The following is a 6,554-nucleotide window of genomic DNA, read 5'->3' as shown; positions in this document are numbered from 1 at the left end:
ATCGAAAACTATTGGTGTGTTTTTGGTGCTTGTGGGTCTACAATGCGATTTAATTCAAGACTATTGGATATGTTGTGTGACTTCGGAGCAAGTTATTCGAAGACTATTGTCTTTCCGTTGGTATGACTTAATCCGATGAATAGATCTTATCGTCGCAGTCAAAAACCATGATCTTTTCGCGGGTAGGTCTACAAAGCGATTTAAATCGCATACCATTGGATGCGGTATGACTCGCGTAAACGAAAACCATTGTCTTTTCTCTAATGTTCCTTAGGCGATTAATACCTTTTGCGGCATCTTTAGTCGCGTACTCGTAAGTGTTGGTGGGTGTCATGACAGACTGGGTGTCAGGTTGGGCGGAGAGGAGGAAAGGGGAAGTTCATAAGGGATTGATAGAAACTGTCGTGTGGTATGATGTGAAATGACAACTCTGCGTATACTATATAGGGGGTTGCCGTCTCTAATAATTCCATTCTCAGTGGATGTTTATGTATACGAAGTCGAACATTTCCGGCAAGGATGCCGTTTTGCATACCGTGCGTGTCGATCATGGTGGTTTCATGCTGCCCGGGGTATTCTACACGAGTGTGGATCATGATGGGATCACACAAAGCCAGGATACCTTGACAGTTACCTCACGTTCGTGTACCCGGCTTTCTGTGACCGCAATCTCTCCAGTAATGTTGTGTAAGCTTTTCAATCTCCCACATGTTTCCTCATCTTCAAATTGTTCATTGTCATCAGTAAATTACTTTCGCTCATCGATACCTCCCACGCAGAACATTTTCATTGGTGTCACCGCCGTTGAACAGTCTCACATTTTCTGATGGACTTGTGTTTTCAAAAGTCACGTTTAAATTAGGCTCCGTAGAGAAAAAGAGAAGAAGAAAAAATCTTGGAAGAAGAAAACGAAAAAAACAAATAGCCAGTCTTTTCGCTCATTTTTCATTATTTGAGAGACTTTGCAGGTACTTGTGAACTGTGGGAGTGATGGTGTAGGGGTCGGAAGGAGGGACCAAGGATGCAAGAGGCATGTAATCAGTTTTCACTTCTCAGAGAAAGAGAGAGAGAGAGAGAGAGAGAGAGAGAGAGAGAGAGAGAGAGAGAGAGAGAGAGAGAGAGAGAGAGAGAGAGAGAGAGAGAGAGAGAGAGAGAGAGAGAGAGAGAGAGAGAGAGAGAGAGAGAGAGAGAGAGAGAGAGACAATGACAATTCTTTATTTAACGAGGGTAGTAGATTAAGCAGTGGTCTGCTTTTTTACATCCGCCCTCGCCCTAAAGAGAGAGAGAGAGAGAGAGAGAGAGAGAGAGAGAGAGAGAGAGAAGAGAGAGAGAGAGAGAGAGAGAGAGAGAGAGAGAGAGAGAGAGAGAGATTCAGCCACATTGCACTCACAGAGCGAAGCAAGATAAGCTCCGCCCCTGAAGCCGCCTGTCAGCTCAAGCCACGCCTACTGGTCCGCTTTCCGCGAAGAGCGTCGGCCAATGGCTAGCTGCGCAGCCCGTATCGCGTTACACCACCGGTCGCTCATCCCCAGCCTCATTAATAAACATTAATGTCGATTAATAAACATGACGGCCCAAGCGCTTCGCGGGGCGGGAAGGCAGGCGGGCTGACTGAGCTACGAGAACAAGAGAAAGGGGGGCGAACCTGGTTGTGTCTGTCTGTCAGGCCCAGTGGAGGAGTATCACATTCACTGTCCGTTACACTATCGGAATACCTGACCTCCTTTTAGGCGCTGCGACAGCGTGTTAGCGGGTGTGTACGTGTACCCGTACTCTCCCTTTTTGCTTCTTGGCTATACCACCCCTTGCATCAACAAAAAACGAGGTACGTCCAAAGTGTGTTTGGCTTTATAGTCGACGACGAGTGGTGGGTTTTTGCTGTAGCAAGCAAGCCCTGCGTTCCGTTTCGATTATTGCCTGTGTGTGTGTGTTGAGTGGAGTGTGTGGCGATGGATTTGGTGTAGCAGTCTCTTTCAGTGTTCGTTGGTTGGCCGTTGTGTGTGTTGATGGCTGGAGCGTTGGAGACACCGCGACAGTACTATTCTTCGACTAGGTGGTGCGTGGTGGTAGTAGTTGTTGTTTAGTGGTATTAGTGGTGCTTGACGTCGCATCCTTTTTAGCACCATTGTATACGTGTGGAGGGATTTTGTCGCGGAGACTTCATACATCATCACACAAACGACACTTGTGAATGTGTGTGTGTACGTTATACTTATAGTAAGATCACCACAACACTGACACCTTGGACCTTCTCTTCAGTTTGCATTCATACACGCTGGAATCTATTCCTACCTTGTGGACAGGTGCAAAAAGGCTGGCAGCTGAGAATCTCAAAACGCGCATGAACAGGTGAGTGGTTTGGGTTGTATCGTGTGTGCTTTGGTTCCACTGCGGACATCGCATGCCCGTGTGTAGTCGATCATGGTTGTTTCATGCTAACCGGGGTATTCTACCCGAGTGTGGATCATGATGGGATCATACTAAGCGGCCAGGATATATCAACTGTGACAGTTACCTCAACTTATGCTCTTTCTTTCTTGATTGGGATGTTGAATCTTTCAAGTGGATGTGTTTGTGAGTAAAACGGTATGTGGAATGTTTTGCAGGGATAGAGATTAGAATCACGAAACAATGTGTGGTCGAGACGATCTCAGAACTGGCACTTAAATCGAGGCAAGTTTCCGCGTTGTGATGGTTGAAGTGGAGTACGAGGATAACCTGAGTTATGGACATTGAGCGGAAATGTAGTTTCGTTTCGTGTATGTTTGTCGTTTTGGAGCAAAAATGCTGATGTTTATGGACAAAGGGGTAGTTGGAATGATGCAGTTTCTTCCTGTACGGGCTTTCTGTAACTGTTTCTGGCAGCCAGGCAGTGGTGATGGTTTCAATTCCGCGGTTGACATTTGGATCTGGGTAGAAACATTACACTGTACATACGACACAGTAGAAGATCGGAAACACAACACCGCGTATCACACAAGCACACACTCGCGCACACTGGTACAAGGCTGCGTGAATATAATAGGCGTGTTCTTGCAGTCAGTCTATAGCACGTAGGGAGGGGGTGTAACCAACCCATGTGACAGACTGACACCGTCTTGGTCACCGTAGTACGGGAAACAGACTAAAAGCAAACACTTTGTTTTTCTTATTCAGTAGTATAAAGTTCTCCAATTTACTGTAGAAGAGCAATGGATTTTTTCCTTAACACTGTGACCTTAATTTGCTGTTTAAAGAGCGAGCGATTTTTTTAATTCTTATATTTATTCTTATTGTTTATTTTAGTATTACGTTAATTTACCGGTAATTCAAAGGTAGTGATCGAATATCTTATCCTTTGGTCTATGTACTATATTTTATTTCAGCAATCACGTCGAACAGAAAGAGCAAAAAGAAAATTTTTAGTATTTCTCCCACTTGATCAATTTTCCCCCAAATCATAAACATGTATTTATATTCATGCCTCTTCTCTTATTGGCTGTATCACGAAAAGTAGTAATGGAATATTTTTGGTAAAGTTTGTTTCAACGCAACACTTTTTGTCTGGATGTCAGTCTTGACGACTTGAAGATGGCTATAGCTATAAGTTATCTACTCTCTGTTGCGGTAGTCGGCTTCTCGACGAATATCTCCTCAGTCTAGTACTAGTAGTGTGGTATAAGGTAGCAATGGATTGAATATTTCTTAAACAATTTTGTCCTGAGCCACATCTTTCTATGGGCGACTTGACGATTTCAGGACGCCTGCTTGCTTATACCTGCCTGGCGTACAAGCCATTGACTCCATTATAGTCGGCTTCTATAGGTAAATATCTCTAGAGTTAGTAGAGTAACGAGTAGAGTAACGTAAGGCCAAAGGTGTACAGCCGTAGAATAACTTTGTCACTTGTCCACTTAGCGTCTTTCTTCATACGGAGTGTGGCCATTCACTGGACTTTTAGCCTTTGAATGGCTACTTCCTGGAAGTTGTAATTGTTTCATTGTTATTGTACCGTCATCATTTTCAACTGAACGAAATGTTGGTTAATCTAAAGGGGTTAAGGTTAAGAGGATAAGATGGTCGTGGAACTGTTTACTTTTCATTATTCATCAATCGTTGCATTCGTAAGAGCTGTTGCTTAGGATGATATCATCAAAGCAATTGTACTACAATAGCCATGACGATACACCAAAACAGCTTTTACAGATTGTCGGTTTCCCGCATGATTCTCAGTCATTCTTTGCTGTCTTAATTGCTTTTCAGTCTGATACATTTTAGACTACAATTAACTCTGTGACATTCAGATAATAGTTTTATATAATAGATAATAATCTGAAGATATGTGATGTTTTCTTCTCACTAACAATTTGGTTGAAACCCTGAATAAAACAATACCATTACAAAATTTGATGAAAAAAATACTTTATTAATCACGTCCTAAACGAGAGCTCTTATCGTAACTTCAGACATGGCTAGTCTTGCCATCCTTTTAATTCAAAAAAGAAGAGGGGGAAAAGAAAGACAAAAATACAATAGTTGGACACTGGAAAGGAAGACACAGTTTTTTCTTGATGCATCTGAAAAGGATGTGTTCCTTCACTATACATCCAATGCACAGAGTAATTGTGGACAATAATATACCATCAGTAGCCAAACAAGCTACACAACTTTGGGGGAAAAAAATCCAAGTATTATACAGCATATAGACAGTCCTTGGGGGACATGTTACAAAGTCTTTACCCAGCTGGTGTAGAAACAGTCTAGGTCTTCGCGTGGATATTTGCATCATCGTTGTTAATGTCTGTAATAAGTGTGTATGCAGACACCTGTAAATGATACGATCATATTTCAGTAATTGCTTAGCTTGCAGTGTAACTTTACCGCGCACTGAACTTGGGGAATGGCTTCAGGTGTATGCAGCATAAATAACACTGGAGCATTCATTAATGCGTATGAAAACTGAAGGACAGCTGAATGTCTTTTTAGTGTCGTTAGCAGAGAGAATAAATAGGTATAGGAAATTATGGTTTACTTCGTGCGTTTCCGAATATAAGAGAGAGAGAGAGAGAGAGAGAGAGAGAGAAAGAGAGAGAGAGAGAACATAAGAGAGAGAGAGAGAGAGAGAGAGAGAGAGAGAGAGAGAGAGAGAGAGAGAGAGAGAGAGAGAGAGAGAGAGAGAGAGAGAGAGAGAGAGAGAGAGAGAGAGAGAGATACAGCTTTAGACATGTTCTGACTGCTTTCGTTTAGTTTAACCACTTAAACATATTTAACATATTTCACAAGTATAGTGCCTTTGTATTATTGCTCGTTCAATTTTAATGAAGCAATTAACATTTCTGGGATTAGATTTAAATTAAGCAATTTTAACAATATGGGTTGTAAAAAAAAGAAAACAAAACACTGCAGTATAAAAAGCAACATAATAACAACAAACTACAAAAAACAAAACCAACAGCACACAAACAAACAACATCAACAAAAATTAACAGATCAAATTATTCTTTTCCGCAAGGATCAGATTCGGTTGGTGGAAACTATTTGTAAACCTAATTTTGTTTGATAATATTTTCTCTTCGCGTTTTCTTGAAGCTTGGATATTTTGTGTGAAATAAAGTGTTGTCATGTCGGTGTTTTTAAAATCAGGAGAGAGGGTGTAGTAGAAGTACTAGAACACAAGAAAGAGAGAAAGAAAATAATTCAAAAAGGTGAAGTTGAAAACAAGTATAAATTGATGCAAATTGGCAGGATAAATTATGTGACATAATTTCCATCGAAAAATATAAACTATGATTTATGTTTCATGTGTGTTGTCCTATACAATTGTTGTTATAGTCGGTTACGGGTAGGCAGGGTGTGCCGAAGAAAATTTTCCATTTTTATGTAATATTTTAATGGACAATAAAGTGCTGTTATTTTTATTATTGTTATTATTATAGATGTGATCGTTTTCATTTAAAATGTTAGAGCTTAAACCTCACCCCTCCGGGAGACGGCTTAATATGTCCATGTCTTCATTTTTTAACGTAGAGGGGGGGGGGGGGGGGGGGGGGGGGGGAATTGAGACGAGGGTCGTGGTGTATGTGTGTGTCTGTGTGTGTGTGTAGAGCGATTCAGAGTAAACTACTGGACCGATCTTTATGAAATTTTACATGAGAGTTCCTGGGTATGATATCCCCAGACGTTTTTTTCCCCATTTTTTCGATAAATGTCTTTGTCGACGTCATATCCGGCCTTTTGTAAAAGTCGAGGCGGCACTGTCACACCCTCATTTTTTAATCAAATCGATTGAAATTTTTGTAAAGCAATCTTCGACAAAGGCCGGACTTCGGTATTGCATTTCAGCTTGGTGGCTTAAAAATTAATTAATGACTTTGGTCATTAAAAATCTGAAAATTGTAATAATTTTTTTTTATATAAAACGATCCAAATTTACGTTCATCTTATTCTAAATCATTTCCTGATTCCAAAAACATATAAATATGTTATATTTGGATTAAAAACAAGCTCTGAAAATTAAAAATATAAAAATTATGATCAAAATTAAATTTCCGAAATCGATTTAAAAACAATTTCAT

General features: G+C 40.6%; 1 protein-coding gene across 1 annotated transcript in view; it reads left to right on the top strand.

The window, feature by feature from the left end:
• Window positions 1-1,393: 1,393 nt before the first annotated feature.
• LOC138966519 (eyes absent homolog 1-like) overlaps window positions 1,394-6,554 on the top strand; it is a gene marked incomplete in the record, with an annotated part of 141,029 nt that continues 135,868 nt past the window's right edge. The window contains 1 exon segment of the mRNA XM_070338784.1: window positions 1,394-2,349.

The sequence above is a fragment of the Littorina saxatilis genome, linkage group LG5, assembly GCF_037325665.1.
Source record: "Littorina saxatilis isolate snail1 linkage group LG5, US_GU_Lsax_2.0, whole genome shotgun sequence".
Lineage (NCBI taxonomy): Eukaryota > Metazoa > Mollusca > Gastropoda > Littorinimorpha > Littorinidae > Littorina > Littorina saxatilis.
The sequence above is the reverse complement of the archived record's forward strand: the minus strand, read 5'-3'. Positions and strand labels throughout refer to the sequence as shown.